The sequence below is a fragment of the Vombatus ursinus genome, unplaced genomic scaffold, assembly GCF_900497805.2.
Source record: "Vombatus ursinus unplaced genomic scaffold, bare-nosed wombat genome assembly UNPS02009835.1, whole genome shotgun sequence".
In the NCBI taxonomy this organism is placed as follows: domain Eukaryota; kingdom Metazoa; phylum Chordata; class Mammalia; order Diprotodontia; family Vombatidae; genus Vombatus; species Vombatus ursinus.
This window is the reverse complement of record NW_020949613.1, coordinates 17,481,106-17,506,497: the sequence shown is the minus strand read 5'-3', so window position 1 is coordinate 17,506,497 and position 25,392 is coordinate 17,481,106.

Here is a 25,392-nt window from a genome sequence, read left to right as displayed (position 1 = left end):
CTTTAAATCCCATTCTCTTCACCTTGCTGCTATTGCACTTTTCCTTATAACCAAAGAAAATATTTAAACAAAGTCAACTAGTACTGACCCTATATCTGAATATGCATTCCATGTTAATAGTCTCTACTTCTTACTGAGAGAATGATAATGTTTTATTATTAGATCCCTAGAACTGAGTTTATTTATTAAAATCAATGGAATTCAAATGCATTGTCATTTACATGATGGTAATTTTTGCATATGTTGTTCTTTTGGTTCTGCCTTCTTTTCTCTGCAGCATTTCATCCAAATCTTCTCATATTTCTCCGAATTCCTCATGTGCTATGTCTTACAGTGCAATTATATTCCAAATATTTACATACTGCAGTTTATTCATCCTTTCTCCAATCAATGAACACTCATTTTGTTACTGTTTTCAGCTACCAGAAAGAGAGCTGTTGTGAATATTTTATTATCTGCAGGACTTTCTGCTACTAACCTCCTTGGGGTATATGCCAGGGAGTATTGCATCTCCTTCTGAAAGCATCTTTAAAGTAATCTTGTATTCAATTAGCCTATTATCCTGAAAGATTACAGATGATCTCCTTGGGTCTTAAAGGTGTTTCTAGGCTTTTACGCAAATTAACTCATGAACTTTCTAAACCATAGGCAATTATCTTTGAAAAGTCATGGAGAGGACTCCAGAGTTTAGAAAAGAGTAAAGCCATAGCTGTTTTCTCTCTTTCCTTTATACTTCCCAAAGATAAAGACAAAAAGCCATTTCACTACAGAAGTCTACTCTGGTGCCTCATCACCATAAGCGTGGAGGTGATCCAAGATTCTTAAAAGGTATGAAAACAAAGTACAATTTCTGGCAGGTCCTAGCAAACTGCAAGGACCTTAATTATGGTTCTTTTGGCATACTATCTCTTAAGAGGCTTATCATTAGTAGCTTGACTAGCAAATGGTGAACTTTTTGGCCAATCACCCTCAAAAGGAAAAATTGTCCTTCATCCCATGCAGTGTCCTTTGACTTCTGCAGCAATCTTGTTGAGGTATCAGAATATGGCTCACAAGAATGACGTTATTTTCAGACCATCTAAAAACATTATTTAAACAATTGGCATTCTTACAATCAACCTTGGCATGGTGGGTAGAGAATCAGCCCTGTCATCAGGAAGCCTCGGGTTTAAGTTCAACCTTGGATACTTGCTGTGTGATCTTGGGTAAATCATCTAACCTCTTAGTGCTCCAGACTAGGATCTAAGATAGTGAGTTACTCAATAATTGCTAATCTAAAGCTTTTCTCAACCTGGGCTCTTTCTGCTTCTCCAGTCTTCTTGTATTTTATTCCTCCAAATATGCTAGACAGACCAGTGACGCTTGCTTCCTTTCTGTTCCTCATACACACTCCATATGAAGCCTTTGCCTCTTCACAGTTTGTCCTCCATACCTGGTATGCCCTCCTTTCTTGTTGCCACCTTCTGGCTTCCTTGGCTTCCTTCAAATCTCACCTTAAGCCTCACCTTCTGAAAGAAACCTTTCCCAGATCCCCTCACTGCTCGGAGATTCTCTCATTTATCTTCCACATATGTTGTACATATACAGTTGCTTACATGTCATCTTCTCTATTAGTATGTGAAATCTTTGTAGGCTGGTGCCATGTTTTTGCCTATCTTTGTGTGCATTTTGATAATTCATATAAATAAAAACAGGATACATAAGGAAATTGAAGTTAAATGTAACAACTTACAGATTCTTTCCTGGAGAGGCAAATAAAGGAGTTCCCATAGTTCTTTCCTTGTTTACCGGGAGATTATGAGGAACATTGTTTTGTGAGTCACTTGGATATCTTGCCTTGTAATGTTCATGAGGTGCATAAGCAATCAATTGATTAAGGACCATTCATTAAGCTTCTATTATATGCCAGGCTGTGTTAGGTACTAGGAATACAGACTAGAGTGAAATGGTCCCTGCCTTCTAGAAACTTACATTCTAAGAGAGATAACATATACATATACATGTAAGCATATACATACAGATATGTACAAAGTATATTCAAAGTAAATAAAAAGTAATGGGGGATAGTAGCTGTGGTGATCAGGAAAACTCTCATATGAGATGGGGCACTCAGCTAGGCTTTCAAAGAAGCTAGGGGTTTTAAGAAGTAGAGGTCATGAGGGAATATATTCCAGGCACGGGGAGATTACAAGCTACTTTGAGGTAGCTAGGTGGTGCAGTGAATAGAGTTCTGTCCAGGAAGATGTTCAGGTGTTCACTTATTTTTCAGTCATGTCTGACTCTTCATTATCCCATTTGGGTTGTTCTTGGCAAAGATATTGGAGTGGTTTACCTTTTCCTCTCCAGCTCATTTTAAAGATGAGGAACTGAGGCAAACAAGGCTAAGTGACTTGTCCAGGGTCACACATCTAGTAAGTTTCTGAGGCTTTATTTGAACTTGTGAAGATGAGTCTTCCTGATTCTAAGCCCAAGTGCTCTATCCACTGTGCCACCTGAGTTCAAGTTCTGCCCCAGACGTTTAATAGCTGTGTGACCCTAGGCAAGTCACTTGGCCCTTATTTGCCTCAGTTTTTCAACTGTAAAAAGGGGAGTAATAGCAGCACCTGCCTCTCGTGGTTGTTGTGAGGCCTAAACAAGATAATATTTGTAAAGCACATTGTCCCTGGAACATAGTTGGCACTATATAAATGTTTATTCCATATCTCCTTTTCTCTACGTAGAGGCATGGACATGGTAAATGGAATATTGTGTATGAGGAAGAGCTATAAAACAAATTTGACTGGACTGTGGAGTCCATGAAAGGGAGTGACGTGAAATAAGCCTAGTAAGATGGAGCTGTGTGAGATGGTAAAGAGCTTTCAATGTCAAATAGGATCAGCCATGAGAATAATCATAGTTTTCATAGCAACAGCTGTTATAGTGGGTAAAGAAGTGAGAATTTGATAAGATCTTCCAGATTAAGTCAACATATACTTTGCTACTCTATGACTCAGATGAAAAAATGGAAGCAGAAAAAATTAGAGAAAACTATGATGGAAAATATAGATTGGGATCACGAAATTAAAGAGAAACACAGGCCTTTAGATCACTTAGAAACCTCATTCTTGTATATCATGAATGCTTAATTCCACAGGATAGTCAGAAGGTCCTAGACAGTAAGCATGAAAAGGCTCATTAAAAAACAAAAACAAAAACAAAAAAAACCCCAAAACCCAACAACTAAATTCCATCTTAATAGACAGGAAATAACTAGTTACAGCAATAACAGTCATTTTATAGTCATATGTGTGGGCAGTCATATCATTGACTGGTCAAAGCAAAGGTTGAAATCAATATGAGATTAGAAGGAAAGATGTAGTTGATATAGACAATGTGTATAATTATAGCAGTTCCAACCTAACTTGTTTAAAGTAGATGTCACCTCCAAAAACTGGGAAATAGAAGTAAAGACAATAAGTCGAAGAAGTTTAACTGATGCAGAACACTTGTCTCAATTAACAAAAATATAATCTCCTTGACAAATGAAGATGTGAGACAGCCATAGGTAACACAGGTTTAGGGTACAAGCTCATTTGTAAAACATTAGAGAGGAGGATGATAAATGATTAGAAGTAGCGTTCTCTTACAAAACTGCAAAAAGAAGTTCAGAGAATGAACCTGCTGAGTTCTTGGTGCGACAGGCATCTAAGCCAAATCACCCAGAGGGAGAACATTTGTAAATGAAAGCAGAAGGAAAAGCAAGAAACAGATGGACTAGAACTGCTGTTGTTTCTATAGTGATCTATTTTCATCAGCAGTGATATCAAAATCATCACCATGGTTAACATCTACTACTTCAGTATGTGATGTACCATATAAGGAAGTAGCAAAGGCATTTAAGAAAATGTTGGGAAGGATGTTTGGATGAGATACAATTTTAAAATCACACATGGATCAATTTTTAAGACTTCTCTAAGAGAGGAAGATTAAGGGAAAAAAAACCCCACAGGCAGTATTCTACCAAAAGAGGGAAAAATATGTCCAAGAAGACATCAGCAACTAATAAACCAATTTCTTGCTTTCTCTTTTCTTTACAATCTTTATGAGAATGGTCTATGCATATCAAATGGGTATCCTTGATGAAAACACAACAGGCAGGCTTTCATAGATGATGAGCTCCAAAAGACCACACATCTACAATAACAAAGGTAACTTAAAAGATTAGGGAAAGGGGTGCAGAGGATAGAGCACCAGCCCTGAAATTAGGCGGACCTGAGTTCAAATCTGGCCTCAGACCAAGCACTTGATACTTAGTAGCTGTGTGACCCTGGGCAAGTCACTTAACCCCAATTGCCTTAAAAAAAAAGATTAGGGAACACAAAATCTTCCTCTTTTCTTATTGGAGTGGGTCTTTTGATCTGCATTTCTGATTTCATTGTTATAGATAACTCCCAATGTGAAAACTCCTTCCATTGATACAGAGGGGTAACTCACCTCTAATTCATGACCTTAAAGAGTTGCCTGGGGGCACTGAGATGTTAAAGGACTTGCTCATGGTCAAATGATTAGCATGTATTAGAGGCAGACAAAAGTTGTTGTTGTTGTTGTTGTTGTTTTTGTCTCCAATCCAAGCCCCTCCATGTACTGTGTGGTGCTAATTCTCTTGATAAACGTTATTTATTGATAAAAAAAAATTTGACATGACAAAATTAAAGGCAACCTTGAAGACTTTTCTCAAACAAGGAATCTTCTACACAAACATTAACGACAGAAACTATGATAGATGTGACTGGGAAATACTTCTGTGCAACAGTTCATTGAATATTGACATCAAGTGAAGTGTAAAACATGGAGTCATATGGTTTACTCACTGGAAGGGAAATGACACTGCTATTCTTCATCAATGATGTAATGAGATCTCCAAATACTCCTATTAGCATATGACATTGTATGAATTTCATTGAACTCTGAAAGTCCCCTCAATGAAATACAGATTGATTCAGAAGATATTGGTCTATCCATTTTGTGTAGGGAAACAAATTATGTAGAAAATTCATGCTATTCAAACTATGTCATAGAGCTGAATGGGCTGCCCATCAAGTCAGACCAGCAATAACAGAAGAGATCACAATTCAGCCATCAAACTGAACAATAAAATTTGGGAAATATTTATCTTTATCTACTTATTTTATCTACTTACTTTTTTCTATGTGAATTGCTAGGTTATACTCTTATTGATGAGGCCCAGTAGTATTTTAGGACTTGATAGAACCAATATAGTAACAGCTGTTACATGTTCTGTTGGATTTGGGTACTTGTGCAGTGCTTTTAATGATTACAACTGATTCATTGAAAGAAAAAAATGTATCTAACACCAGAATTATCCCATTTATGCAAAATGGCTATGACTAATGGAGTTATACAGTATTAGGAGGCCGTGTGGTACAGTAGAAAGAGCCCTGGCTTAGGAGTCAGAGGATTAGGGTTCAAATTCTGCCTCTGATACTTCCAAAGTGGTAAATCAAAATGACTGGAACAATGCAGATGCCGTCAACAAAAACAGAAAACTTTGGAAGAGATGTGGGTTTGGGAAGAAAGATAATGAACTTGAATATATTGAGTTCAAGATGTTTATAGGACATCAGGTTTGGAACGTCTAATAGTGAAACAGAACTGGAACTCAGGACTAGGCTAAGGCTAAATATAGTGTAGATATCAAGATCTAGGATTTGTTTGCATAGAAATGGTAATTAATCCCTTAGGAGTTGATGAAGTCATGAATACTGAGTTCAATGAGTTCATGCTTTCATGCACATGGGAATTCTCTCCAATGGTATAGATCCTAATCTATCCATTATTTTTTTTTCCAAAAAAAATTAGTGTATTTCCTATAATAAACTCTCCATAGATGATCTAACCAGCATAATGCAAGCATTCTTGTAGGTGTGTTTTGTTTTTTTTTTTTTTTTTTTTTTTAGCATTTCCTGGGGTTTCATATTGATAGTTTGTTATCCATCTGCTATCCCTCGTGGCTCTAGATGACTAGCCAGATACCTTTTCCAATCATGTATTTCTTGGATGATATCCTTTATGCCACTTCTTTGTACAATTTATCATTGGTAATATCCTGCAGACTATTGATGCTGACCATTAATTTTTTTATTGCCCTCTGGGTTACCTGCAATTTTCATTCTTCTGAAATGGTGGTGTTCCATTATACATAGCCATAGAGCAGAAGACAAATGAGTTTTGTGTAAGGGAGCAGTTTAGAATTGTTGAAAGCACTAAGTAATTTCCCAAACATAATGCTGTCCCTTTTCCTAGTTATTTCTGAACCCACTTCACAATCTTTATTCAGTGGCTGTCTAAAATATATGTTCTGTTGGATTCATTTAATCAACTTTCCATTAGACTACATATCATAATGTGAGAAATATAATTTTTTCTTTCACAGATTGTTAGGCTGATTTTTGAGTGTTATAGATCTCATTGAGGAAGCCCAGTAGGATTTAGGGATTGATGTAACCATTATAGTGTCATCCACAAACAAGATAATCTAGAGAATCTCACCAGTCATTGCAAATCCCTGTTCCATTTAGATTTTGTGTAATGCATTCCCCAAGATGGTGGCAGCCAACATTGGTAAGCACATACCTTCCTTTTCTTCTAGATCATCTGGTGTTGATAATCAGAAAAATTGGATAAAGTTCTATCTCTGTTGCATCTCTCAAGAGATCTCATATGATTTTAGCATGTGAATGTAACAATCCTTATTGGCAGAAAGCCTTGAGGTTCATGTTTTGATCTACTGAATGTTTTTGATGATCAAAATAGGAATTTATATCCTCAAGATTATTTTAGTCAGTTGTATGCCCAAGAAAAGTTGACCTACTTTAGAAAGCCATTTGTGTGTGTCTGTCTGTTCCCTTTTCATATTTCCCCAAAGGATATCTTTGATCAAATTATAATGATTTGACAGAGTTTAGGGAAAAAAGGCAAGTGGATTGGCAATGGCTAATGTTCTCTTGATCACTTTTTTGGGCAATAACGATGTCCATGATTTTTTCCAGCCAGTAGACTCTTTCTCTATTTTGAGATACTTTGAAAATTATTGCTTTTTCAGTGATTTCAAAATTGTGTTGCCCCTAGCATAGATTTCATCTGCTTGTATTGTTCTAGTCCAGACATTCTTCTAGACTTTATCTTTGCATGAACATTATAGCCATCCTTTTCTCTTCCACCAATATATTACCCATTCTTTAAGCACAGCTCAAGTTCTGCCTCCTCTATGAAGCCTTTTTCTGATTATTTCCACCAGGATATCCTTGTAGGCATCTTGAACTTAGCATGCCTACTATAAAATTCATTATCTTTACTCCTAAATTCACAACTCTTTAATTCCCTATTTCTGTCAAAAGCATCATCATCTTTCCAGTCATGACTGTTTGAAACCCAGTAGTAATGTTCAACTTTATTCTCCCTCACCCCTTATATCCAAGTGTTCCATATGTTCTCTTTTCCACAACATTTCTCACATCCTTTCTCTTATCTCTTTTCTTACATCCTCAGACAAAGGTTTTGATCCTTATTGCCTCTCACCTAGACTACTGTAATAGCCTCTTCATTTGTTTCCCTGTTTTCTCTTCTCTTTCCTCTATTTCTATCCCCTCTCTTAAACCATCTTCCAAAGAGGTATGAGATTGCCATTTCTAAAACATAGGTCTCACCATGTCATTAATTTGCTCACATAGCTTTATTTGAGCTATTGCTTCTAGACCAAAATACAAATATTTTTGTTATTTGTATCACTTCACATTCTCACACCTATCTTTCTAGACCAATCTCACATTTCACCCCTTTATGTACTTAGCATTACATGACATTCCATTTCTCACCTCCATGCCTTTATACGATGTGTTTCCTATTGTTGGAATACTCTCCCTTACCACCTTTGCTTTTTAGAATTCTCCAATTCTAAGGGAATAGAATATCACTAGGTGAATAGCTAGTCACCTTTTCCAATCGTGTATTTCTTGGTTAATATCTTTTATGCCATTTCTTTTGTGCAATTTATCATTGGTAATATCATGCAGGACATTGATGCTGACCATTAATTTTCTTATTGCCCTTTGGGTAACCTGCAATCTTCCTTCTTCTGAGATGGTGGTTTTCCATGATACATAGCCAAATAGCATAAGACAGATGAGTTTTGTGCATGTGTGTGTGTAAGGAAGCAGTTTAGAATTGTTTAAAGTATCGAATAACTTCCCAAACATAATCCAATCCATTCTCCTTCTATTCATTTCTGAAATCCTCTCCTATATCTATACAGTGGCTGTCCAATATATATTGGACAGATTCAAGGCTAAGCTCATTTGACCTCCCTTGAGAAACCTTTCTTGAGGGAAAGGGTAATATGTAGAGTAGACTTGGCTTTTGCTCAGGCTGGTCCAGGTGTTGTTTACTAGTGTTTTTTTCCTAGCCCATGGTCAAATGCTGGGCATTTCCCCAGTGTTAGAGAGACTTATCCAGGGAAGAATGAGGGGTTAGGGGGAAATATATAGTTATCCCTTTCATATTCTGGGGGTGAGGGACTAGGTGCCTCTGTGATCTGGAAAATCCATGTAAATTTTTTTTGGCCCTCCTTTTGAACCAGAGAAGAAGTCTGAATCTTTTCTTTTTCTTTTATGGGGTATTTACGGTAGCTTATTGTAGAATTCGGGTTAAGTATTTGGTCATAGGCTGTGTGTTGTCTGTGACTTCTGCAAAACTGCCCCCATATTGCCATTTAGTTTCTTATGCCAACCTATGACATTTCAAAACCACAATGGCAAAGGTCACGAGGTGGAAGGGATAACTATAAGGTGTTTGAGACTGGTTCTCCTTCTAGAGCATCAGGTAGGAAAAATAGAATTCTGGACAGATAGAAAGGTGGTGGCATGATTTCTTAAGAAGCTTCAGAATTGTCACTGACTGCCTGGTCAAGGAACATATATGGTGAAAGACAAATTCCAAAAAGCATTAAAAGAAATGACCTACTTGAAAACAGATGAGAAAAGAGAGCACAGAACACAGTACCATGCTCTCAGTGCTGATGCAAGTGGAAAGCAGAGTCTGGGAGCACTTTTCATAAAGGGCAGGGGGTGACCCCATGGTGCTGGCCTTTGATCCTTTGAAATAAGTAGGTCAAAAGGCATAAGTCTGCTTGAAAGCAATGCTGGCACATACCATGCAGTGTGCATTTCCCAATTTGGTCCTTCCATTACTATGGCCTGACGTAGAGTGCTTAGTTTAAGTGCTTGGGGATAGCTTGACCATGAAAAGCACTGCATTAAACCAAACCCAGATGCATCGTGGACACAAACGCCTTCTCTCAGCAACACCTCCTAAAGAGACACAGTAGATTTGAATGGAAGCTGCAGGCTTTTTTTTTGTTTTCTCCTGTTAAAGTGACCCCTTTGATTTCTTTTCTTTCAATAAGCATGAAAAAAGGGGAGATTACTTGTAGCTTTTAGTCTGGTAATTTATATTATTTTAACACTAATAAATACCAGAGAGGTTCTCCATTCCCTTCTCTTGTCCCCTCTCCGAAGTCTTATTACTTATCCAGACCATCGATAATCCATTAGTCAATGAATAAGTATTTTTGAGTAGTTACTTTGTGGCTGGCACTGTGCTCAAAAGGCATAGGCCAAGTGATCCTGAGATCTCCATAAATTTCATATTCTCATAGAATTAATAAACCTTAGTCTTTGGAAGAGATCTAAAAATCATTTAGTTTGGGGTATACAAAACACATCCTACAAGATATGTTTATATGTATCTTTTATACAATGTAATAGGAAGAACATTGGATTTGGATTTATGAGACCTGGATTCAAGTTCTGCCTCCCTCACTTAAAGGATCTTCAGGCAGCTAAATGGCACAGTGGCTCGAGTGTCAGAAAGACTGACTTCCAATCCTGTCTGAGACAGTTACTAGCTGTGTGATCCTGGGTCACTTCAGGGGTGGGGAACCTACAGCTTTGAGGCCACATGTGGCCCTCTAGGTCCTCAAGTGTGGCCCTTTGGCTGAATCCAAACTTCATAGAACAAATCTCCTTAATAAAAGGATCTGTTCTGTAAAATTTGGACTCGGTGAAAAGGCTGCATCCAACGACTTGGAAGGTTTCAGGTTCCCCACCCCTGAACCTCTTTCAGTCTCCATTGCCTCATCTCTAAAATGGGCACCTACTTCCTAGAGTTGTTGGGAAGGTTAAATGAGAAAACATATACAAAGCATTTTGCGAAGTTTAAAGCACTATATAAATGCAAGATGTTAATATTGTTATTAGTCACTTAATTAGTTATTAGCTATTATTAGTCAGCAAGCACTTATTAAGCACCTACTATGTGCCAGCCACTGTGCTAAATGTTGGGGATACAAAGAAAGGCCTAAATATCCAAAGAAAACAAAACCTAGTCCCTTGTCTAAAGGAGCTCACAGTGTAATGGAGGACAGCATGCAAACAACTATGTACAGACAAGATATATGTAGGATAAACTGGAGATAATCTCAGAGGGAAAAGCATAAAGATTAAAGAAGACTGGGAAAGACTTTTGGTGGAAGGTGAGACATTAGCTGATACTTGAAAGGAGCCAAAGTAGCCAGTAGATGAAGATGAGAAGAGAAAGAGTTTCAGGCATGAGGGACAGCTAGTGAAAATTCTCAGAGATGGGAGACAGAGCATCTTTGAAGGATGGCAGGGAGGTAGAGTCACTGGCTTACCTATTATATAGTGGTAGGGAGGGCAAGTAAGGAATAAGAAGACTGGAAATGTAGGAAGGGGGCCAGAGTAGGGAGGACTTTAAAAGGAAGATTTTTCTATTTGATCATGGAGGGAATAGGGAGCCATTGGAACTTCTTGAATAGAGAGAAGACACCATAAGGTTTACATATTACATATTAGGAAGATCACTTTGATGGCTGAGGAGAAGATGGATTGGCATGGGGAGAGGCTTGAGGCAGGGAGGCCAACCAGCAGACTAGGGCAGTAGTCTAGAGTGTGATGATGTGGCCCTGTCCCTGGGTGGTGGCGGTGGATAGACAGGAAAGAATGGTTTATATAACAGAGATATTGCAAAGGTAAAAATAGCAGATTTGACAACTGATTGAATATGAAGGATAATGGAGATAGAGGAGTCAAGGATAACACCTAGGTTATGAACTTGAGTGACTGGGAGGAAGATAGTGCCCTAAATAGTAATAGGGAAGTTAGAAAAAGAGGAGGGTTTATGGGGAAAGATAATGAATTAAGTTTTGGAATTGTTCTTTGTCCCTCATTTTTGAAGAGGACCAGTGAAATCACAAGTGATGTCTTGATTTGTGTGTGAATTAAATTTAAGTGAGGTAGAGTTGCACAAAGTAAGTGTATGATGTCTACGGAATATCCAGTTAGAGATGTCCAAAAGACAGTTGGAGATATGAGACTGGCTTAGGGCTAGAGAAATAGATCTGAGTATCATCTACATGGAGATGATAATTGAATCCATGGGATCTGATAAGATCACCAAATGGAATGGCATAGAGGGAGAAGAGAGGCTGGCCAAACATATTAAATCCTTACTATGTGCCGGGCATTAGTATTGTGTTAAATACTGGGAATATAAAGGCAAACATATAACCTCTGCTCTCAAGGGGCTCACATTCTAATGGATCCCCTCAGTCTCCTTTTTCTCCCCAGACTAGACATATAGTCTCCTCAACCATTCCATATGCAACATAGTCATCAGAATCTTTACTTTTTTGATTATCCTCCTATGGACCATAGTCTAAGTCTAGTCAGTCATTGATACTTTGAAAAGAGGGCACCCAGAAATGAATACAATGCTCAATGTGTAATCTGATCAGGGAACGGGGACTTATTCTTTCCATTGTTCTAGATTTTGAAATTTTAATGTAGCATTTATAGGCTTTTGGTCTATTCTCCTATTTCATATTTCAACTAGCAGTTCAATTTCTCAGAGTCAAACAAAATGCTCTCCTCAGAGTTTTGTATGTAACCCTAAGGAGTTGAAGATGTCTTTCTCATGCTGTAGGCTTAAGCCTTTATTGTGGTGCTATCCCCAATACAAATCACCAGTGATTACTGCTCCAATATAATCTAACCAGTGATAACTCCTTGCTATTGTTTACAAGCAATTAATACTAATTTTAAAAAAGAATATAAACTGAAAAGACATAGCAATGACAAAGTACAAAAATAGCTCCCTTAATTGGAGCACTCTGTCTTCCCCAGCTGCTTCAATACTTAGGGAGAATGGGCTCAAACTTAAAGGAGTTGCTACAAAGCATTTGTTTTCAATTCACTTTCAAAGACCATAGGAGGAATCACTCTCTCATTGCACAACATTGTATTTAGCTTCTAGTTGATTGACTCCTGTGCTGGATCCCACAGGCCTCTCCTCTGGTTTGCGCTCCTTCCTGGGCATGGCTTCCATCATGTTCTGGCATGAACTTGATTTCTGTACCCCTGATGGCTTTTCTTACTTTTTGAAGCTCACCAGTTCATAGCCCAGTCCATTCCATCTGCAACATTCATTCACCTAAGAGAAAGAAGGAATGAAACAAAACAGAGACAGATAAACTATGCTATGAGTTCATGTCTTCATGTCACCCCAGTTGCAGATAGGACAATAATTCCATGAAAACATCCAGTTCTTGATTGTCACCAGGAAAGAAAAAAAAAAAAGGCTATTTAGCAGATTAGAATTTTTTGCATGTATACCCAGTTCCAGCTCAGCAGTCAATTAAAAGGCTTTTCTCTGTTACACGGCAAGTAAATAGTTAACAGACTCAGAATACCGACACATCTTCTGAATACAAAAATAAGACATCTCCAATAAATGACATCAAGTATTTCCATAAGAGTGTCCCTCAAGGCTCTTTGTGGGTTACTTGCTGACAGATCCTATCGGACATACTCTCAGGACAGGGCAGTCATTGACTAGTCTCCCAATTACTCTAAGAAATACTGCCTGTTTGCATTCTCTTTTTTTTGTTTAGCCAGGTTTCTTCCATCTCATAAGTGAATATCTGATTTCTTTTTGCCAAAATGCAGAACTTTCTACTTATCTCTTAAATTTCATACTCCTGGTTTTAGCTGTTCTGTTTTGTTGGAATATTTTTGGCTCTTGAAGGCAATGTTATCTAACATATTGCCCTTTCCAGACTGGTGTCTTCCAAAAACACGGTAAGCATATCATCTATACCTTTATTTATTCACTGGTAGATACATTGAAGAGGACAGAATCAAGGACAAAACAGCATGGCCTTCTAGTAAAGAGCTTTCTCCAGTCTTAGTGTAGTCTATAGTGTGTCATAAGCATTGTTTCCTCCCTTCTTTTCTGAAGTACTTGGCATAATCGCTATCATGTCATATTTGTTTCTCTCTTTGGTACCTGGTTTTGTCATTATTTGAAGACATTCTTTTCCATTTTCAGTTGGAAGATGTTTTGATCCAATCAGCAAATGTGTAGGCAAATAAACTCTTTCTTGTCTTGTTTAGTTCTATTAAAAACATTTAATTAAATACTTATTACATGCAAAGGATTCTTTAGATTCATTTCGTCTCTGGGCAAGAATCTATCATTCTTGTTATCTTAAGCCGTAATCTAGAAAATCAAATCCTATTTTGTATTTTTCAGTTGTCCCAACTATCTCCTATGATTCATTTCCATGTTTCCTTAGAGATTTCCTATGGTGATTCCTTACTCACCAGCTATAAGTATTTTAGTATCATTCATTGTAATCTAAGTCTAACATCTTAATCTCATTTAAACTTGTTAAGATGTTTTCTTACTGCCTCCTCACTTGTTTTTTGAAATAGAAATTCTGAACTTTATTACCAACTATTTGAAAAAGGCAAAAATGACATAGGACATGGAGAAATTAAGGCCAAATTTCTTCCCCTTTATTCTCTCCCAATTTCATGGCAAAAGAATTATTAACATTTAAAATTTTTTTTTGAGTTCCAAATTCTCTCCCTCTTTGCCCTCTCCCCTTCTTGAGAAAGTAGGCAATTTGACATAGGTTATACATGTGCAGTCATAGAAAACATATGTACAATATTCTCCTGGTTCTACTCTTTTCAGTCAGAATAAGTTCATGTAAATCTTTCCAGGATTTTCTGAAATCTGACTGCTGATCATTTCTTATAGCACAATAGTATTCCATTGTGTTCATATGCCACAATGTTCAGCCATTTCCCAGTTGATGGACATCCCCTCAATTTCCAAGTCTCTGCTCCCACAAAAAGAGCTTTTATAAATATTTTTGTATATATAGCTCCTTTTCTTTTTTTTTTAAATTTCTTTGGGATATAGACCTAGAAATGGCATTACTGGGTCAAAGGGTATGTATGGTTTTGTAGTCCTTTGGATATAGTTCCAAATTTTCTACAGAATGGTTGAATCAGTATAAATTCCACCAACAGTACATTAGTATCCCAATTTTTCAACATCTCCTCCAACATTTGTCATTTTCCTTTTCTGTCATATTAGATAATTTGATAGGTGTGAGATGGCACTTCAGAGTTATTTTAATGTGCATTTCTCTAATATAGTGATTTAGAGAATTTTTTCATATGACTATAGATAGCTTTGATTACTTCATCTGAAAACTGCCTGTTCATTTCCTTTGACCATTTATCAATTGAGGAATGGCTCTTATTTTTTATAAATTTGACTCATATTGTTATAAATTTGACTATATGTTTGAAAAATGAAGCCTTTATCAGAGAAACTTGCTGTAAAATTTTTTCACAGTTATGATTACTGTATATTTCCTTCTATTCAATCCTCCTGCCATTTATCCTACTCTCTTTCTTTTCACCCTGTTCATTCTTGAAAGTGTTTTGCTTGTCATTATTGCATTCCTCAATCTATTCTCCCTTCTATCAACACTAGCCCTGTTTTATCTCTTTCCCCTTATCCTTGTAGGATAAAATAGATTTCTGTACCTGAGTGTTTATGCTATCCCTTCTTTGAACTTATTTTTTTTAAATCTTTTTTTTCTTTTTTGGTGAGGCAATTGGGGTTAAGTGACTTGCCCAGAGTCACACAGCTAGTAAGTGCCAAGTGTCTGAGGCTGGATTTGAACTCAGGTACTCCTGACTCCAAGGCTGGAGTTCTATCCACCTTTGAACTAATTCTGATGAGCTCACATGCTCCCCTCTCTTCCCCCTTTCTCCATCCCCCTCACTGTAAAAGCTCTTTCAGAACTATTTTGTGTGAGATAATTTATCTCATTCTATCTCTCTCTTTCTTCTTCCTCCCAGTGCACTCCTCTTTCTGACTCATTAATTTTAGTTTTTTAGATAATGATCCCATCACATTCAACTCATACCTGTTCCCTTGGTCTATGGAGGCTCCTTCTAACTACCCTAATAATGAGAAAGTTTTTAGAAGCTGTAAGTATCATCTTCTCATGTAGGAATGTAAACAGTTTAACCTTATTGAATCCCTTATTATTTCTCTTTCCTCTTTACTTTTTTATGCTTCTTGTGAGTCTTGTATTTGAAAGTCATATTTTCTATTCAGCTCTAGTCTTTTTATCAGGAATGTTTCAAAGTCCTTTATTTCATTGAATGTTCATTTTTTTTTTCCCTCTTGAAGTAGTTTACTCAGTTTTGCTAGTAAGGTGATTCTTGGTGGTAATCCTAGCTTGTTTACCCTCCAGAATATAATTTTCCAAACTGTTTGATCCTTTAATGTAGAAGCTGCTAAGTCTTGTGTTATCCTAATTGTGGCTCAATGATATTTGAATTATTTCCTCTGGCTGCTTGCAATCTTTTCTCCTTGATCTGGGAGCTCTGGAATTTGGTTATATTATTCCTGGGAGTTTTAATTTCAGGATTTGTTCAGGAGGTGATTGGTGGATTCTTTACGTTTCTATTTTGCCCTCTGGTTCTAGAATATCAGAGCAGTTTTCTTTGATTAGTTCTTAAAAGATGATATCTAGGGTTTTTTTTTTTTTTGATCATGGCAAAAGTCATGAAAAGATAGGTAGTTCAATAATTCTTAAATTTCTCTTCTTGATTTATTTTCCAGGTCATTTATTTTTTCCAATGAGATATTTCACATTTTCTTTTATTTTTTTTTTTCATTCTTTCAATTTTGTTTTATTGTTTCTTGATGTCTCATGAAGTCATTAGCTTCTACTTGCCCAATTCTAATTTTTAAGGAATTATTTTCTTCATTGACCTTTTAAGAAATTTTTTTCCAGTAAATTTTTGTAGCTCTTTTTACATTGAGCTAATTTTGCTTTTTAAGGAGTTTTCTTCAGTAAATTTTTGTGCCTCTTTTATCATTTGACCTATTCTGTTTTTTAAAGGGTTATTTTCTTTCTTTTTTTTTTTTTTTGGTGTCTCCTTTACAAGATGTTGACTTTTTTTTTTTGATGATTTTCTTTCATACTCTCATTTGTTTTCCCAACATTTTCTCTATTTATCTTATTTGATTTTTAAAATTCTGTTTAAGCTTTTCCAGGAATTCTTTTTGGGCCTGAGACTGATTCACATTCTTCTTTGAGGCTTTGGATGTAATAATTTTTATTTTGTTATCATCTTCTGAGTTTTGATCTTCCTCATTCAACATGGATCTTTTCTTAAGATAAATTTTTATTGATTTTGTTTCTCACCTCATCATAGTTATCCCAAGTATCCCATTCCATTCCCCTACCATAGAGCCACTCTTTTAATGAGTTGTATTTTTTTTAGAGAGGAAAAAAATCAGCACCCCTGAAAATGTCCAAAAATAAGTGCAACGTATGTGAAATACTTTGAACCTCCCACCTCCATAAAGAGTGGCCTGGAGGTGTCCTCATATCTCTTCATTTTTGTCCTGTTTGATCTTTGGACTTTTGACCTTTTTTATATATTCACTTGATATTTTTGGTGAATGACTAATAATAACTAGCATTTATATAATGTCTATTATGTGCTAGGCACTGTCCTAAGCTCAGTACAAATATGATCTTATTTGATTCTCACAATCCTAGAAGGTAGGTGCTATTATTATCCAAAAGTAACTTGTTCAAGGTCATAGAGCTGATAAGTGCTTGAGTCTAGATTTTAACTTAGGTCTTCCTGACTCCAGGCCCAACAATCTATCCTCTTTCACTCTAGCACTTAGCTGTTAAGGTCAGTAGTGAGTAGTTGTTTTTCCATTTATGTTGTTGTAGTTATTGGGTATATTGTTTTCCTGGCTTACGTCACTCTGTATCAGTTTGTATAACTCTTTCTTTGCTTCTCCGTATTCATCAGGCAAATTTCTTAAAGCACAGTAATATTGTATTACATTCACGTACCACAATTTGTTATTCTCTGATGGTCATCTACTTTGTTTACAATTCTTTGTTATCACAAAAAGCACTGCTACAAATAATTTGGCATATGTGGACACTTTTTTCTTATCAATGGCTTCCTTGAGGTATAAGTCCAGCAATGGAGTCCATGGTTCAAAGGTTATGTACATTTTAGTAATTTTGTTTGCATAATTCCAGATTTCTTTACAAATTGGCTATGCCATTTTACAGCACCACTAACAATGTATTAGTGTGTACCACCCCTCCATCATCGAGTATCATCTTTTTTTGTCATTTTTGTCAATTTTCAGAATGTAAGTTATCATTTTAGGGTTGTTTTGATTTATATTTTTCATATTATTAGTGATTTGGAGCATACTTTTTCACTTGGTTATAAATACTTTGCAGTTCTTTGGCCACTTATCTATTTGGGGATAGCTATTGATCTCATGTATATATACTGATTGTTTACCTATCTTCAGTACCAAACCCTAATCAGAGATATTTATACATTTTTTTCTCCCAGTTTAACTACTTTTCTTCTAACCCTAGCTGACTTAATTTTGTCTTTGCAGAAGCTTTTTAATTTCGTATAATCAAAGTTGTCTATCTTTTGTAATTGCTCCTATCTCTAGTTTGGTAAAGAATACATCTTCTAACCATAGCTTTGAGAGACATATGCTTTGATACTCTTCTAATTTTTTAAAAAAATAGTTTAATCTTTAATATTAAAGTCATATATCCACATAGAATGTATTGTTGAATATGGTATAATTTGTTGGTCTAAGCATAATTTCTTCCCGACAATTTTCTAGTTTTCCTAATAGTTTTTTCTCAAATAAGGAGTTTTTCCTAGACAATTTATATTTCTATTTCATCAAACACTGGGTTATTGGATTCTGTCATTCTAGTCCAGGGGTGGGAAACCTGCGTTTCTGCTCTGTGAAGTTTGGATTTAGTCAAAGGGCTGCACTTGAAGACCTAGAGGGTCACATGTGGCCACATGAGACTGCAGGTTCCCCACCCCTGTAATCTAATCTGTTCTATTTGCCTCTCTGTTTTTTAACCAATACCAGATGTTTTTGATGATTACTTCTTTATTATGTAGTTTGAGGTCTGAAAGTGCCATTTACCCATTATCTGTACTTTTCATCATTTCCCTTGATATCCTAGATCTTTTACTTTTCCAAATGAATTTTGTTTTTATTTTATCAAGTTCTATAAAGTATCCCCTTGTTAATTTGATTGGTATGATATTAAGTGTAAATTAATTTTGGTAGCACTGTTATTCATTCATTCATTCATTCATTCATTTCTATGTTGGCATGGCCCAGCTATGAGCACTAAATACTCTTCCAGCTATTTAAGTTGTTGCTCATTTGTTATTTTATTGATTTGATTTTCTGCTCTTTTCTTATTAGTTGGATTAGCTATGGGTTTATCAATCTTATTAGTTTTTTCAAGCAACCAGCTTTTAGTTTTATTATTTCTATGTTTTTTTTCCAATTTATCTGGGAATAAGAAGTGGAAGCTTGCTCATTCTAATAGTAATACTAGTAGATATTTATATAGTGCTTTATAGTAATGGAGTGCTTTAAATTTGAACTGTGTGGCTGTACCACAAGAGAGGAAGGTGGTTCAAGTGTATCATTATCCGTGTTTTAGAGGTGAAGAAATCAAGGTTCAGAAGAGTATGGTAATTTGTTCAATTTCACTTAACTAGAAAGGGTTAAAGCAGACTCTCAAACTCAGATCTTTTGACTCCAGGCTCAGTCGTATTCCCATTGTATCTCACTGTCTTCCTTCATCAAAATATACTAATCAATACAAAACAATACCCTATCTTCACTGTGGGAACTTGGCAGCTTGATTCGATTTCCAGTAATGGCTTAAGCCCACTTTGGTTCTTTGTGGTGAATCTAGTTTTTATGTGTAGCACTTGGGACTTTACTCTCATGTATAGATCCCCTAAAAAGCTATCCCAGCTTCAATATACTATAGAGGTCCACATCTAAGCAAAACCATAACTCAAGAGTCCCCATTGATGTGTTCATTTTTATGAGTTAGAGACCACGAGTAATTCAAAGCAAAAGGCATTTAATGAAATAGTGTAATGAGAATAGTCATGATAGAACATTTTTTTTCCATTGACCTAGGATATACCATGATAAAAATATACATAACACCAGTGGAAAGAGTGGACCCGTTGAGGGATTAAATGTTGGGAGTTACAAAAATAGGGAACACACATGACCAGCACACTGGTATGGAGTGGTATACATGTAGGAAACATATCTAACTACATACATAGGGAACACATGTAGCTAAGGAACACACACAAAGAAGCATGCATTTAGGGGATAAATGCAGTTAGAGAATACACATGGAAGGGCAACTTCTACTGCTGATATCTTCTGGTGATGTTACTACACTATTTTCACTGTTGCCTGAATCACACTGGGAGTTACTCACTTATCGGCAGTATGTGGCATAGTTTTTACTCTTGTAGTTATCAGGTGTCTCTCCTTAACCAGCTTTAGGCCTTATCTTTTTAGGGTGCCCACTGACAATCTCTTTTCCCACCTACTAGGTTGAGGTAATAAGACAACCTCTCCCAGAAAAGGGAAGATTAATAAGTATTTAATCATAGTTGAGGAAGGTCTGAACTACCACACCCCTCTAAGAGTTTTATTGTCATCTCTATTAAGATAACTACCAGATCTATGTTATTTCTATGCAGATAACTCCCAGATCTATACATCCAACCCTATTCTCCCTCCTTATCTCTAGTCTCATATAATCAATTGCCTATGAGACATTTTGAATTGGGTGTCATGGAATCACATCAAACTCAACATGGACAGGAATTAGAGGGGGGCTGCAAATTATTCATAGGTGAAAATTATCCAGATCTACTGAAGAATTGAGGCATTGGTCAAAATAGGTAACAATTATTGATACAATTTCATTAATATAATGATAACCATGAAGAAAAAAAAAATGTAAGGGGATAAGATGCCAAGCTGCCTTTGTGATGGAGTTATCTTTTTATGGCCTATCTTTCCTTCCAAATATCAGGCAGTATTCTAAAATAGAGTGTTTATCCACACACTATGTGCCTTTAGCCTTGAGGTATATTTGGAACCTTTATGTCCTGGGAAGCATACTTTTCATTCATTCTCTTAAGTGTATCCCGTGAGGTTATTATTCTTTTTTTTATAGTTTTTGAGAAATTACAAATTTGATGTTAGGGCATACTGTGAACATAAATTTGTGGTGTAACATTTTCCATCCAGTTCTAACTATGATCTTTGGATAAAACAAGCAACTTGCCAAATAAGCCAATTTTTGGTAATGAAGTCATTCTGTAATGCTCTACTGGAGAACTAAATTGCTTCTTCGTGACAGTGGTCACCTGTTCTCATTTATTTGGTTCCAGTGAAGAAGATATTAGAGGCTGAACATCTGAGTACAAGTGCTGTAGTAACTATTTTAACAGTTAAAAAAAAATCCAAATACCTCTTCCCTGTAAATTTAATGCATAATTTAATGTAATATTTGTTTCATTATCTGAATATCCTCCAGAGTGTTCTGAAAAGGTACAGTCTTCATGAAAGGATATATTCTCATATTGAAGCCCAGAAATGGAAGTTATTTCAATAATTTCTACAATAGATGGTTTGATAGCATTTGAAAAGGTTATCTCCAGAGTGAGGTAGTTAGCAGCTGAAGGTGACATTCTTCATTATTTTAACAGTTCAAGGTCCAATGAAAATATCTTTCTGTATGATTTCAACAAAACCCCAGTAAACAAGGAATCTTTCTTTGTGTAAAAACATTCTGCTTGCTCCAGGGAACACAAATGTCTTGTTATTTTAGAAGAGAGAAGTAGATTAAACTATGAAGCCAATAGTATTAAAAATGAACCATGGAAAAATGGCAGTGTGCTTTGAAACCACTCTATGAACGAAATGAATGGTATAGGACAGAGGTTCTTAATTTGAGGATCACAAGTTTGATTTTCTAAAACATATTTTTATAGCTTTATTTTGATATAATTTGTTTTCTTTGTAACACTTGGCATTTTATTTTATGCCTTTAAAAACATAATCCTGAGAAAGGATTATGGGCTTCACCAGAGGGCCAAAGGTGGGGCATAATATATAAAAAGATTAAGAAACCTTGCTTTAGGGGAATAAAATTCAATTTAGTTCAACAAAAATGTATTAAACATCTGTTATGTACAAGACTCTGTTAGATCCTGGGGAGACCAAGAAAGAGATGAGTTCGAGCATTTGTAGTACAGTGGAAAAAAGCACTGGATTTAGAACCAAGGAACATCAGTTGAAATTTTTGTGATAAAAATGCAATAAAGAGAAACTGAGGCACAAAGTTTTAAGCATAATCAATTTATTAGTAAGGTTAGCAATTGCCAATAAAGAGAGATTCCAAGCCTCTCAGTGATCAGGGATAGATCTGACAGAGCACTTTTTATACAGTCAAAAATGTAGGTTATCTAGGGTACCAAAAATGGTCCAGTGATGCAAACTAAACTAAGACTGTTATTGGTCTATAGCAAAGGCGAAGTGTGGGCTGTACATTTTGCTTAATCATGCTGACTTGCAAGAGGGGGTGGTGGTGGTGGTGTTTCAGGACCCATAGCAACCAGGAAAAATACAGAGTTAGTTAACATCCTCTGGAAGTGCCAGATACCACTCAATACCAGAGAGACCCAGTGCTGGGTAAACATCTCCTGACCAGATTGACTCATCTTCTATCTATCTTCTTTATTTCCCTCATGAGACAGGATCAGTTTGTAGCCCTTAAAATTAGAGAAATTAAACTCTTACAAAGTCTACTGCTGAGGCCCATACAAGTAAATCCAAATCTAATCCATAGATGTTCATTCCAATGATTAACTAAAACTCAACAATTAATCAATAATCAATGGTCTAAATCATCTAAATTTCACAGCTTTGTTACTTTATTACCTGTGTGACTTCAGACAAGTCACTTCCCATTTTTAGAGTTCATTTTCCTCATATATAAAATGAAGTGTCAGTCTATGTGATGTTAATGTCTCTTCCAAACTTTGCTCCCATGATTCTTTGAAATAGTATCTGTCCTGTATAGCCTATATCAGATTGTATACTGTCTTGGAGAAAGAAGAGGGGGGGGAAGGGGAAAATTTAGAACTCAAAATCTTATAAAAGTGAATGTTGAAACTAAAAATAAATTAATCTAAAAATGTAATTGGAAAAATTTAGCAAAATGAATAAAAATGTATTAAATATAAAAAAAGAAAAGAAAAAGAAATAACACCTGTCCTCTAGGAGCTTTCTCTATATAGTCAGGAACTTGGTTAGGCTCAGTGCCATCAATAAACTTCAAAACTGGCCCATTAGTAGGTAGGCTACTAATCAGGAGAGGCCTCAGGTTGTTGTTATCTCCTATTTCAAGGTATATTCTTCCAGCTCTAGAGGTCTGGAATGATTACCTTATCCAGAGAAGAATCAGTCCTGGAAAAAAAAAAACAAAACCCTGATTCACTTCACCCAAACTCAGAGGAGGTTTATTTTAATGCTTTACAGTGAAAAATATCCCTTTCCAGTAGGAAAGCCTAATCAGGAAAGCAAATTCAGAGCAGAATCCTAATGGTAATCACTCATTCTTTCAAGTCCCTATTAAGGATGAGCCACTCTGCTAGATGCTGTAGGAGATAGAAAGATGGACAAGACAGTTCTAAGCCTTAAGGGAATAATATGAGGATAAGGCAAGTACTCAATTTACATGAAACAATAATCATTAATGCAAGGCAGACCATGAAGCAAGTGTTGTGCAATGGAAAGAATAGTGCACCTGGAGTCCGAAAGCCTGGGTGAACTTGGATAAATTACTTAAGCTTTTTCAACATTGAGAAGCCTAGTGGCTAGAAAAGTTCCCCTTGGAGCCAGAAAGACCTAATTTCAAGTCCTGCTTCTAACACATATTGTCTGTGATTCTGAGTAAATCACTTAACCTCCAACTGGGCAACTCTGGAAGACTTTAAGTTGCAGGCAAGAGGCCAACCTGCATAAGTAGAGGAGAGTTTCGTTGTCAATGAAATCATAGTTCCATCCCAACGGTGTCTTTATATCTACCCTACTCCTAATCTCATATGAGTTTCATTAAGCTCAAAGGAGATAATACATGCCAAAGTTCTTGGTTAACTATTAAGTGTTATATTTGCTATTGCATTTTCATGGAGAGGCAGCTGGCATAGTACACAGAAGGTTGGAGTTGGAGTCAGGAAGACAAGTTCAAATCCAATCTCTGACACTTACTAGCTTTGTAAATTCATTCCTCATTCCAGGTGGCACTCTGGATTTTCTGAACCAAGCCACAGAAATGTTGTAAATTTGGAAGCTCATTCCAATCCTGGAATTCATATATTGAAAGTACCTTCTCTCCTTCTGATAGGATGGATTCTCCCAGAACCTCCACTTAAGGAGATCAGGAAGCCAGCCACATCTCATTCCCCTCCAGGCTGCCCTCTAAACTTTCTCTACCACCACATTCCTTCATCCTTCCATACTTCTTCCCCCTTTTCAGCTTCTTTTTATGTGTGGTCTTTTTCCTTTAGAGTGTTAGCTTTTTGGGCATAGGGACCATCTTTATTTTTGCTTTTTTCTCCCACTGTATTCCCAGCATTTAACCCAGTGCCTGGCACATAGGAAGAATTTAACAAATGTTCATTCACTACTCCATCAATAATGCATTTAGTTGGACTAGAAAAAATTCTAAGGTCTCTTCTAGTTTTAGATCTCTGATTATGATCCTATGAGGAAGATGAAGAGTTGGGTTTTGGATATATTGACTATGAGGTGCTGATAGAAATACAGGTGAAAATGGTTGGCAGGTTGTTGGAAATGAAATACCAGAACTTAGTGAAGCAATGACCACTGGACATATGAGTTTTGGAGTTATTTATGTAGTAGTGATGGTTGAGGTCATAAAAAAGACCTAACTGATCATTTGAGCAGAGACTGCAAATGTGTTTCTCAACCCATATTATTCCTCAGACCTGGAACATATCAAAATTCTCTATTGTTGTCCACTCTGCTTTTGCACAGCTTCAACTCAGAAGTTGCCAGTGACTCAAATGGCAGGATCAGAAGCTGAAAAGAAGGAGGAAGGCTAGGGAAGTGGAGGCAGATTCTGGGATAAGGAGGAAATTTTTAAATGTTCTTAAGTTTTAAGACATTCATTTGAATGAAAGGAATGGATGAATGAAAAATGCATTTTTAAGAGTGTTTGCTATGTGCCAGGTATTATGCTAAGCATCAGGAATAAAATACCAAAAGCAAGACAGTCTTTGTCCTTAAGGAGCATTCTAATAGGGGAAGACAATATACAAATGGCAGTGGAGGTCAGAGAGAGGTGTCTTGGTCAGAGAAGTCATAGGGTTGTTAAGTAGTAAAAGTCTATAGCAAACTAGTAGCCAACAAATGGGGAACACTGGGTATAGAAAGAAGACTTAGGATTGAACCTTGGAAATATCTGTATTTAGGGAGAAATACTAAGATCTAACAAAGTAGACATTAAAGAAACAATGATATAGGATTAGAACTACATAAGACAAAGGATTAAAGAATTTAAAAGGAGGGGGCAGGGTAAACATAAAAAGTGTCAAATGTTGTAGTGAGGCTAAGGAAAATAATGATCAAGAAAGGGCTATTGGAGTTGATGATTAGGCAGTGGGGGTGTTGTTCAATCATATTTGACTCTTTGTTAGCCCATTTGGGGTTTTCTTGGCAATGATACTGGAGTGGTTTGCTATTTCTTTCTCCAACTCATTTTACAGATGAGGAAACTGAGGCAAATGTGGTTAAGTGACTTGTCCAGCTAGTAGATGTCTATGACTGGATTTGAACTCAGGTCTTGCAGACTCCTGACTCGGTGCTCTATCCATTGTGCAATCTAGCCACTCTAGATAATGGGTGATCTTAGTGCTATTTAAGTAGAGTTGTAGAGGCAGAAGTCAGAGTGCAAGGAGTTAAAAAGTGACCAGGCTGGGGTGAAGAAATGAA